Below are 11,967 nucleotides of genomic sequence, written 5' to 3' on the forward strand. Positions count from 1 at the left end.
ATTCCATCGCTTCACCATCTCCTTCCTAGGATACATCATCGCTGCAGGACATATACAGATGGATCCAGACAAGTTGAGAGCAGTGGTGGATTGGCCTCAACCCACATCCAGAGTGCAGCTGCAACGTTTCCTGGGATTTGCTAACTTCTACCACTGCTTCATCCGGGGTTACAACACCCTCTCAGCACTCACCTCTCCCAAGGTCTCCAGCAGCTGATCGGGCATTCTCAGACCTCAAACATCGATTCACTACAGCCCCCATCTTAATCCATCCGGACCCGTCCCGTCAGTTTGTGGTGGAGGTCAATGCCTCAGATGTCGGAGTGGGGGCTGTCCTGCCCCAGTGTTCTGCCCAGGACCAAAAGCTGCACCCCTGCACGTTTTATCTCCCATCGTCTTATCCCTGCTGAGAGGAACTATAATGTGGGAAATCGAGAACTCCTCGCCATAAAGATGGCGTTGGAGGAGTGGAGGCATGGTTGGAGAGTGCGGAACACCCATTCTTAGTGTGGACTGACCATAAGAACCTGGAATATCTCTGCACCACCAAGCACCTCAACTCTAGGCAGGCTCGTTGGGCCCTGTTATTCACCCGTTTCAATTTCACTTTCTCCTAACGCCCGGGGTCCAAGAATGTGAAGCCTGATGCACTCTCATGTTTGTATAGCCCTGCTGCTACTCCGTCTGACCCTGAGACCATCCTCCTACCTTCTGTCTACCGGCTGCACTCGTCTGGGGTATAGAGAGCCTGCTCCTGGGGGGTCCAGCTAAGCAGTTGTTAGTCCCGGACTCTGCCCGTTCCCCGGTCCTGGAATGGGAACATTCCTCGAGACTGACCTGCCATCCAGGCTCCCGTCGGCCCCTGGCTTTCATCCGACGATGCTTTTGGTGGTCTTCCATGGTTCATGATGTCTCCGCATCGGTTGACAGCTGCACTCTGTGTGCACAAAACAAGACTCTGCGGCAAGCTCCGGCTGGCCTTCTTCAACCCCTCTCTGTTCCTCACCGCCCCTGGTCCTATATATCCCTGGACTTTGTTACTGATCTTCGTCCGTCAGATGGCAACACCACAATCCTGACGGTGGTGGATAGGTTTTCTAAAGCCGCCCATTTTATTCCCATCCCAAGTCACCCTCAGCTAAGGAGACGGATCAGCTCATTGTGCAGCACGTCTTCCGGATCCATTGACTTCCGGTCGACATGGTCTCCGATCGAGGTCCTCAGTTCTCATCCTGGTTCTGGAAGGCGTTCTGCAACCCCATTGGGTCGTCGACCCAATCTAACGGCCAGTCGGAGCGAGCTAATCAGGACCTGGAGACGGCTCTTCGTTGTCTTGTCTCCGCCAACCCCACTATCTGGAGCCAGCAATTCGTGTGGTGGAATACGCCCGTAACACCCTTCCCTGCCCTGGTCTCTCGCCCTTCGAGTGTTCCTTGGGATATCAGCCCCCGCTCTTCCCTGAGAAAGAGGAAGAAGTCAGCATACCCTCTGCCCAGAAGTTTGTCCGCCACTGTCCTCCTTCACTCATGCTGCCAAACATATCCTCGTAAAACTGACTATCCTACCGATCCTTGTCTTTGGCGATGTAATTTACAAAATAATGTCCAACACCTACCTGTATGCTCTCGTTGGCTGGTCCTCGCTACATATTCATCGCCAAACCCACCGGCTCACTGGTCACCATAGCAACACCCACCCGTAGCACGCGCTCCAGCAGGTATATTTCACTGGTCATCCCCAAAGCCAACACCTGCTTTGGCCGCCTTTCCTTCCAGTTCTCTGCTGCTAATGACTGGAACGAATTGCAAAAATCACTGAAGTTGGAGACTTATATCTCCCTTACTAACTTTAAGCGTCAGCTGTCCGAGCAGCTTACTGATCGCTGCAGCTGTGCACAGCCCATCTGTAAATAGCCCATCCAACCAACTACCTACCTCATCTCCATGTTTGTTTTAGTTTTCTGCTCTTTTGCACCCCAGTATTTCTACTTGCACATCCTCATCTGCACATCTATCACTCTAGTGTAAATTGCTAAATTGTAATTACTTCGCCACTATTGGCCTATTTATTGCCTTACCTCCTTACTTCATTTGCACACACTGTATACAGATTTCTGTATTGTGTTATTGACTGTACGCTTGTTTATCCCATGTGTAACTCTGTGTTGTTTTTGTCGCACTGCTTTGCTTTATCTTGTCCAGGTCGCAGTTGTAAATGAGAACTTGTTCTCAACTGGCCTACCTGCTAAATAAAGGTGAAATATATATTTTTTTAATCTTCCCCATTATCCCCTGGGTATTTATACCTGTGTTTTCTGTCTGTCTGTGCCAGTTCGTCTTGTTCTGACAAGTCAACCAGCGTGTTACGCCGGGCTCCTACTTGTTCCTTTTTCTCTGTTTTTGCTAGTCCTCCCGGTTTTGACCCTTGCCTGCCTTGACTCTGAACCCACCTGCCTGACCATACTGTCTGCCCTGACCTCGAGCCTGCCTGCCACTCTGTACCTCCTGGACTCTGACCTTGTTATGATCTTTTGCCTGTCTATGACCATTCTCTAGCCTGCCCCTTGGATACTAATAAATATCAGAGACTCAAACCATCTGCATCTGGGTCTCTCCCTTTGCCCTTATAGCATCCTGTTCTTTCAGGCTGGCACATTTTCAACCTACACCACCCGATGTCACAGGAAGGCCAAAACGATCATCAAGGACAGCAACCACCCGAGCCACTGCCTGTTCACCCTGCTATCATCCAGAAGGAGAGGTCAGTACAGGTGCATCAAAGCTGGGACCGAGAGACTGAAAAACAGCTTCTATCTCAAGGCCATCAGACTGTTAAACAGCCATCACTAACATTGAGTGGCTGCTGCCAACATACTGACTCAAATCTCTAGCCACTTTAATAATAAAAAATTGGATGTAATAAATGTATCACTAGTCACTTTAAACAATGCCACTTTAAGAATGTTTACCACACCCTACATTATTCATCTCATATGTATATACCTGTAGTCATAGCCATCTACTGCATCTTGCCTATGCCGCACGGCCATCGCTCATCCATGTATTTATATGTACATATTCTTTATTCATTCCTTTACACTTGTGTGTAAAGGTAGTGTTGTGAAATGATAGATTATTGTTAGATATTACTGCACGGTCAGAACTAGAAGCACAAGCATTCGCTACACTCGCATTTAACATCTGCTAACCATGTGTATGTGACCAATAACATTGATTTGATTTATTAAATCGCAGATCCTGCCTTCCAATTCGCTTGATTCAACCTTTTTGCCTCCAGGTGGGAATCTGGGTCGGAGATAGGCTAGTTTGTTTTTATAGAGCTGATATGCAATTCTCCAAAAATTAGAAGTGCCCCCCCCCCCCCCCCTCCTCGCGTGAACACGCAGACATTCAATTCTTCATTGCTGCGACTTGCTTGCTAGTTGAGATTTCTGATCACGTCAGGCTGCGTGTTCATTTAGTTTTTCGGTTTATCCGGGTAGGCACTGAAGTCTGCAGGTTTGGCTATTTGTTTCAAGTGATAGTCTATAAATACATCTCTTGCCAAAATTGGTAATCTCTCCTATTCTTATTCGACTAGTATGTTCTGAAATGTTTATTGCTTGCCACATTTTACTCCCCCTCTATGTTTATATAACACACATACATTAATTACTCATTTCAGTTGCCTATCCTGATGTGAAGTTTGTTCATAGAAAATGTGGCTAGAGTCAAATACTAAGGAAATTAAAGGAGAAGGTTTCGGCAGGCAAGAAATTGGTCTTGCCGAAACCCACACCCCTTCTAATTTCCTTAATTTTGTGGCTAGAGTCAAATAGAAACACTGTCATCTCCCGTCTGGATACTGCAACTGCGTTGGCTGGGCTCCCTGCCTGTGCCATTAAACCCCTACAACTATCCAGAACGCCGCAGCCCGTCTGGTGTTCAACATTCCCAAGTTCTCTCACGTCACCCCGCCCTCCGCTCTCTCCACTTGGCTTCCAGTTGAAGCTCGCATCCGCACAAGACCATGGTGCTTGCCCACGAGCTGTGAGGGGAACGGCACCTCCGTACCTTCAGGCTCTGATCAGGCCCTACACCCAAACAAGGGCACTGCGTTCATCCACCTCTGCCTGCTCCGCCTCCCACCTCTGAGGAAGTACAGTTCCCGCTCAGGCCCAGTCAAAACTTCTCGCTGCTCTGGCACCCCCAATGGTGGAACAAACTCCCTCACGACGCCAGTCAGCGGAGTCAATCACCACCTCCGGAGACACCTGAAACCCCACCTCTTTAAGGAATACCTAGGATAGATAAAGTAATCCTTCAAACCCCCCCTCCCCCTTAAAAGAGTTAGATGCACTATTGTAAAGTGGTGTTCCACTGGATATCATAAGGTGAATGCACCAATTTGTAAGTCGCTCTGGATAAGAGCGTCTGCTAAATGACTTAAATGAAATGTAAATGTAAAACTTCTGTCGGTACACATCAGAGTCAAATACTATCTATAGAACAAACTTCAAATCAGGATAGGCAACCAAAATTAATAATTAATGTATGTGTGTTATATTAAACATGGATGTAGTAAAATGTAGGCAAGCAATAATCATTTCAGAACAACTACTAGTCGAATAAGCCATGGGAGAGATGACGAATTTTGGCAAAGAGATTTATTTATAGACTAATACACTTGAAACAAATAGCCAAACCGAAAACTGCAGACATTATTAACCGACATAAAAAAAATCTAATGTAACGCAGCCTAACGTGATCKGAAATCTCAACTAYCAGGCAAGTCGCAGCAATGAAGAATTGAGTGCGTGCGCGTTCACGCGAAGGGGGAGATTRTGGCAGGGGGGAGTTTTTCCGGCACAACACCGGAAAGCTACACTAAAAMAAGWKGTTGCTTAGTTACAGTATCTATTCAACCCACACATATTTAGTCTAGCCGAGCATCGTTTCATGTAACGTTAGCAAACTARTTTCAATATGCCATTTAAAGTAACGTTACATGGAGACTGCTTGGTTTTAATGGAATGGACTAAAAAACAAAGCTAGCTAATACATTTAGCGTGCATGCCAGGTAAGGWCGTAAAATAAAACATAGCTAGTGTGCTTTATTGTAGCTAGCTAGTTAGTGGCTGACGTTAGCAGATATTTCTTGTCAAGGATCAGCTGACTTGATACGGTCTTTTGTAGGATACTGACTTGATAGCGTTACAATGAAGTTAACTGTCTGTCTATAAAAATTACTTTACCAGAATGCCTTGGTTACTTTTGGTGCTGACTGTAAAAGTGTCTGTCTTTCTACTAGCTAGGTAACTACTAACGTTAGCTATCTTAACAGTAACTAGCTAACGTTAGTGATATCAAGGAAATTCCACATCTTGTTAACGTACACCCATGGACTGTTTTACTGGCTCTTCCATTAGAAATGTGGATGTTTTACTTGATCAATAAAACCTGCAATTAGGTGCTACTATATATGCATTGTCCTGTGGTCAAATAAAATAGCTAAATGCATTTGGCATTGGGTACTGTAAAAGTGCTTTTTAGAATCTCAGTTTAGACACAGTTAGCTAGCTACTGTAGCTAACATTATGTAGGTAGCTAGATTGTAAGAAGCAGTTGTCAACAAATGCATATAGCCTAAACATAGCTAATGCTGGTTTTATTAAATAAGTAAATTATTGATGATTGAATGGTCACCTATAGGCTACCGTTTTGGAATTTAAATGAAGTATTAACCAGCTGAGAATATCGAATATAAAAAAATGTCCCGTTAACGTTATCCCTCTTCAGTTCTCGACCAGAGTGCTGAAGGAGACACCTGTTATGTACAGCCCCAAAGAACTGGAGGGCGAAGTCGTTTTTCGACAGCGACGGTGATTGTGACAGCAGCAGCATCAGCAAAGAGCAAGGGAAGAGTGAAAGAAAGAGTGAAATAAGCTCTGAGGCTAGAAAGGAGCCAGGCATCCAGCCGGAGGCTCCACAGACAGAGTGGTACAGAGAGGTCCGGTGGTGATATCMCAACCGAGGACAGAGGAGAAGGGTCATGGCTTTGAGGCCGAAGACAGGAGCAGCTGGTCTTCTAGCATATCTTCCATTAAATCAGAGGTAGGCATGATAATGGTGAGGCTATTTGGTGAATGGCTGTAAGAAAGGCATGAACAATGATAGTCTGATGAAAATAACCACTGTRGTATTTTACCCTTTCCCTTGTGACTTTTTCCGACCCCTTTACCCAGGTCAAGGTAAAGTCACAAGGAAAAGGCAACGAGTACTTTATTATTAGGGGCTCCTGAGTGGCGCAGCGGTCAAAGGCACTGCATCTCACTGCTAGAGGCGTCACTACAGACCCTGGTTCGATTCCAGGCTGTTTCACATCTGGCCGTGATTGGGAGTCCCATAGGGCGGCACACAATTGGCACACAATTGGCCCAGCGTTGTCCGGGTTAGGGTAGGCCGTCATTGTAYATAAGAATTTGTTCTTAACTGACCTAGTTTAATATGTATATATTTTTTTTAAGTCTGTGTGGCTTCGTCATTCTACTTTACGCCACAAGGTGGCATTGGCCACTCAATACAACTGCCCAGGCTTTGGGATTGAGGCCTAATCAATGTCAAGGAAGCMTCATTATTTGGAATTCGAAATAAAGTAATATGATTTAATCCTAAAGATGTCCATTAGAATTCCAATTGTTTTTATACAATACAGTACAGATTTAGAACAAACAGTAGTCACATAAAATGCGATCCTCATCATTCATGTTCTTAGTGGGAATCACTTTCAGCTTGAATAAAGCTTGAATAGAGTTCCATGACCAGGGAGCTGAGTAATAAAAACATGTCTAACCATGGTCTGTTGTAATATTTGTTGTAGTTGTAAACTATATTCACTTACCTGTCTAGTCGGTGGTGAAGGACGGCAGCGGTGCAGAGGAGGTATCTAGCATCAACTCCAAGAGCTCCAGCGACATCCGCACGGCGTCATTGGCAGAGGAGCAGGAAGAAGGCGCAGATAATGATGAAGATGGCTATCACCAGAGCCAAGATGAAAGCAAGGAAGAGTCAGGGAGGCCACCGGGTCAAAGGTTCCAAGATTATATTTATTTTCCTAATTATTTAGGAATCCCATATATCCTTATCTCAAKATTTAAATGAGGCATACAATTTCTTATCTTCATGTATTTATTATTTTATCTATTATTTATAAATTAAAATTGAGATTATAAATGTATTTTCCAAAGGAGGCCTGGCCAATATACAGTTGAAGTCGGAAGTTTACATACACCTTAGCCAAATACATTTCAACTCAGTTTTTCACAATTCCTGATATTTAATTATTGTAAAAAATTCCCTGTTTTAGATCAGTTAGGTACTAGGTGTCCCCCAGGGCTCTGTTCTAGGCCCTCTCCTATTCTCGCTATACACCAAGTCACTTGGCTCTGTCATAACCTCACATGGTCTCTCCTATCATTGCTAGGCAGACGACACACAACTAATCTTCTCCTTTCCCCCTTCTTGATGACCAGGTGGCGAATCGCATCTCTGCATGTCTGGCAGACATATCAGTGTGGATGACGGATCACCACCTCAAGCTGAACCTCGGCAAGACGGAGCTGCTCTTCCTCCCGGGAAGGACTGCCCGTTTCATGATCTCGCCATCACGGTTGACAACTCCATTGTGTCCTCCTCCCAGAGCGCTAAGAACCTTGGCGTGATCCTGGACAACACCCTGTCGTTCTCAACTAACATCAAGGGGTGGGCCGTTCCTGTAGGTTCATGCTCTACAACATCCGCAGAGTACGGACCCTGCCTCACACAGGAAGCGGCGCAGTCCTAATCCAGGCACTTGTCATCTCCCGTCTGGATTACTGCAACTCGCTGTTGGCTGGGCTCCCTGCCTGTGCCATTAAACCCCTACAACTCATCCAGAACGCCGCAGCCCGTCTGGTGTCAACCTTCCCAAGTTCTCTCACATCACCCCGCTCCTCCGCTCTCTCCACTGGCTTCCAGTTGAAGCTCGCATCCGCTACAAGACCATGGTGCTTGCCTACGGAGCTGTGAGGGGAACGGCACCTCCGTACCTCCAGGCTCTGATCAGGCCCTACACCCAAACAAGGGCACTGCGTTCATCCACCTCTGGCCTGCTCGCCTCCCTACCACTGAGGAAGTACAGTTCCCGCTCAGCCCAGTCAAAACTGTTCGCTTGCTCTGGGCCCCCAATGGTGGAACAAACTCCCTCACGACGCCAGGACAGCGGAGTCAATCACCACCTTCCGGAGACACCTGGAAACCCCACCTCTTTAAGGAATACCTAGGATAGGATAAAGTAATCCTTCTCACCCCCCCCCCCCCCTTAAAAGATTTAGATGCACTATTGTAAAGTGGCTGTTCCACTGGATGTCATAAGGTGAATGCACCAATTTGTAAGTCGCTCTGGATAAGAGCGTCTGCTAAATGACTTAAATGTAAATGTAAATGTACCTTCAAACTCAGTCCTCTTTGCTTGACATCATGGGAAAATGAAATGAAAATCTAAAGAAATCAGCCAAGACATCAGAAAAAGAAATTGTAGACCTCCACAAGTCTGGTTCATCCTCGGGAACAATTTCCAAACGCCTGAAGGTACCACGTTCATCTGTACAAACAATAGTACGCAAGTATAAACACCATGGGACCATGCTGCCATCATACCGCTCAGGAAGAAGACACGTTCGTCTCCTAGAGATGAACGTACTTTGGTGCGAAAAGTGCAAATCAATCCCAGAACAACAGCAAAGGACCTTGTGAAGATGCTGGAGGAAACAGGTACAAAAGTATCTTTATCCACAGTAAAACGAGTCCTATATCAACATAACCTGAAAGGCAGCTCAGCAAGGAAGAAGCCACTGCTCCAAAACCGCTACAAAAAAGCCAGACTACGGTTTGCAACTGCACATGGGGCCAAAGATCGTACTTTTTGGAGAAATGTCCTCTGGTCTGACGAAAACAAAAATAGAACAGTTTGGCCATAATGATCATCGTTATGTTTGGAGGAAAAAGGGGGAGGCTTGCAAGCCGAAGAACACCATCCCAACCATGAAGCACGGGGGTGCAGCATCATGTTGTGGGGTGCTTTGCTGCAGGAGGGACTGATGCACTTCACAAAATAGATGGCATCATGAGAAAGGGAAATGGTGTGGATATATGAAGCAACATCTCAAGACATCAGTCAGGAAGTTAAAGTTGGTCGCAAATGGGTCTTCCAAATGGATAATGACCCCATGCATACTTCCAAAGTTGTGGCAAAATGGCCTTAAGAACAACAAAGTCAAGGTATTGGAGTGGCCATCACAAAGCCCTACCTCAATCCTACAGAAAATTTGTGGGCAGACGTGAAAAAACGTGTGCGAACAAGGAGGCTACAAACCTGACTCAGTTACACCAGCTCTGTCAGGAGGAATGGGCCAAATTCACCCAACTTATTGTTGGAAGCTTGTGGAAGGCTACCCGAAACCTTTGACCCAAGTTAACAACAATTTAAAGGTAATGCTACCAAATACTAATTGAGTGTATGTAAACTTCTGACCCACTGGGAATGTGATGAAAGAAATAAAAGCTGAAATAAATCATTCTCTCTACTACAGTGTTCTTAACCTTGTTGGAGGTACTGAACCCCACCAGTTTCATATGCGCATTCACCGAACCCTTCTTAATTGGAAAATAAAATAAGATTTTTTCAAATTCAAAACATAGGTATATTTTACTGGTGCACAAAATGAACCGGCATCAACATCAACACTGTGTGTTCAAAGACCAAAATCATCAAAACATGATTTTCACACAAAAACAAAAAACATAATTATGAATACTTACTGCAAATCAGTGTGACTTCTGCTGTTGCCTTTCAGAGACCAGTTCAGAAATGCGCGGCTTCACCTTGGCAAGTGCCACTCTCATGTCATTTTCACAACAAAGTCTGTTCCTTTTCTTCGTTTTTATGTCCAGCATCCTCGAAAAGGATTGCTCGCAAAGATATGTTGTAACAAACGGTATGAAAATCTCCAGAGCTTTCTTAGCAATAACAGGGTACGTTACCAAAACGTTGAAAGCGTTGTTGTTCTGAAAGAGTTGCTGTTGAACCTGGCTCTGCTGAATTTCAATGATTTCATCGAGGTATTCACATTGACATCTGTTGTCTCAACACTAAACGTGAACGGCTGTCTCACCCATGCTGGATATGACTCTCTTGTAGGGAAGTATCCGTCGAGAGACTTTGCAAGCTCATCTAAGTGCGTGGCAATGCTTGCTTCAGTTCCGCGGTACAGAAATGTCTCCGATTCCAGATATACTCTTCGATCTTACTTACACAGTCGTCCAGCAGGGGAAAGTTTGCGAAGTTATCGTTCTCTGTTCGTCGTTTACATAACGGTAGCTTTTTTTGAAAGCCTTCAGGTTTTCCTCCGCTTCGATGATGTTGACTCCACCGCCCTGCATCTTTTGATTGAGATGATTGAGAGCTGCGAAGATATCAGCCATGTACGCTAAAAGAGAATGAACTCAGAATTTCTGAAGCAATCTGCATGACAATGTTGGTGCTCTTGCAAAAACAGGGCTAATTCCACACGCACGGCAAAAAACACGATTCAGCACCTGTCCCCGGATAACCACCGAACGTTAGAATGGTACAGAAGTACCTCGAATTCAGAGCCCATTTCTTTTACACAGCTCACTGAAGATGCGGTGCCTCAGAGCACTAGTTCGCACATAGTTCACGCATTCCACTACAAGTTTTAAATACTTCTGCCAGTTTTGGAGGCAAGGTTTTTGTTGCCAACGCATCTGTGCAGAATACAATGCGTAACAATGATGTGTGGTGCATCGGCTTTCACTAGCGCACCAAAACCAGACTTTCTTCCCAGCATGACTGGAGCTCCGTCCGAACAAACTGCAGAAACCATATCCCACGAAAGATTGTGCTTCTGAAGAAGTCATCCACAAGTTTCTTCATGTCGGCTGCCTTAGTTGTTGTTGTAAGAGGCTTACAAAATAAAAAATCTTCCTTTACACGTCGTCTTTCACATAGCGCACGAATACAGCAAGCTGGCTTAGATTGGAAACGTCTGTGGTCTCGTCGAGTTGAAGGCTGAATTTGCGCGGCTTGAAATCAGATCTGCAACTACTTGAGCCAAGATGTCTTTGCTCATGTCCTTATTTCTGTCGCTGATGGTGTCATTTGAAAGAGGAATTTGGGATAACTTAACTTCAGCCTCTTTTCCCAGCATGATATTCGCCATCTTTCAACACAGCTGGTTTTATGAGTGTTTCACCAATGGTGTGTGGTTTGCCCTGCTTGCGATCAGGTAAGCAACTTCGTACGATGCTGTGAGGATCGGTTTGTTGATGGGTACAAAGCCGAGAACAGGCAGAGTAGCCTTTTCATCGAATCTGTCTCTCTTCACCTTGAATTCAGCGAGCGTTGTGTTCTTGTATTTTCCATCTCCATGCAGCTTAAGGAAGTGTTCTCTTAGTTTTGCCGGTGCTAGACTAGAATTGCTCAACTTGGCATTGCAAATCATGCAGTTAGGACGCTGACTCCCATCACGTTCCGTTATACATGTGAATCCATATTGTACATATTCGTCCGACCACTTTCTTTTTGTTGCGACATAGTAAGTATGAAGGGATTAAAATATTAAGAAGAAATCACAAGACGTACCATCACGACAGTCACAAGTCGACTACTGAGCGCACAAATTCCCTGCAGCACAGATAGGCCAAGCGATGTAGCGTGATCACCTGCAGCCAATGATGGCCAACGGGGCGTGTCATCACGAATCATATGAGTCAGATGTGTGGTCTTGACCTCCGCCGAACCCCTGAGACTGACTCACCAAACCCCTGGGGTTCGATCGAACCCAGGTTAAGAACCACTGCTCTACTATTATTCTGACATTTCACATTTTTTAAATAAAGTGGTGACCCT

The 11,967-nt window shown here is 45.4% G+C and overlaps 1 pseudogene; it reads left to right on the forward strand.

Moving 5' to 3' along the window:
- The first annotated feature begins 5,831 nt into the window (after window positions 1-5,831).
- The window catches only part of LOC139023976 (uncharacterized), a 35,853-nt pseudogene continuing 29,717 nt past the window's right edge, over window positions 5,832-11,967 (forward strand).

Source organism: Salvelinus sp. IW2-2015, unplaced genomic scaffold, assembly GCF_002910315.2.
Source record: "Salvelinus sp. IW2-2015 unplaced genomic scaffold, ASM291031v2 Un_scaffold649, whole genome shotgun sequence".
Classification (NCBI taxonomy): Eukaryota; Metazoa; Chordata; class Actinopteri; order Salmoniformes; family Salmonidae; genus Salvelinus; species Salvelinus sp. IW2-2015.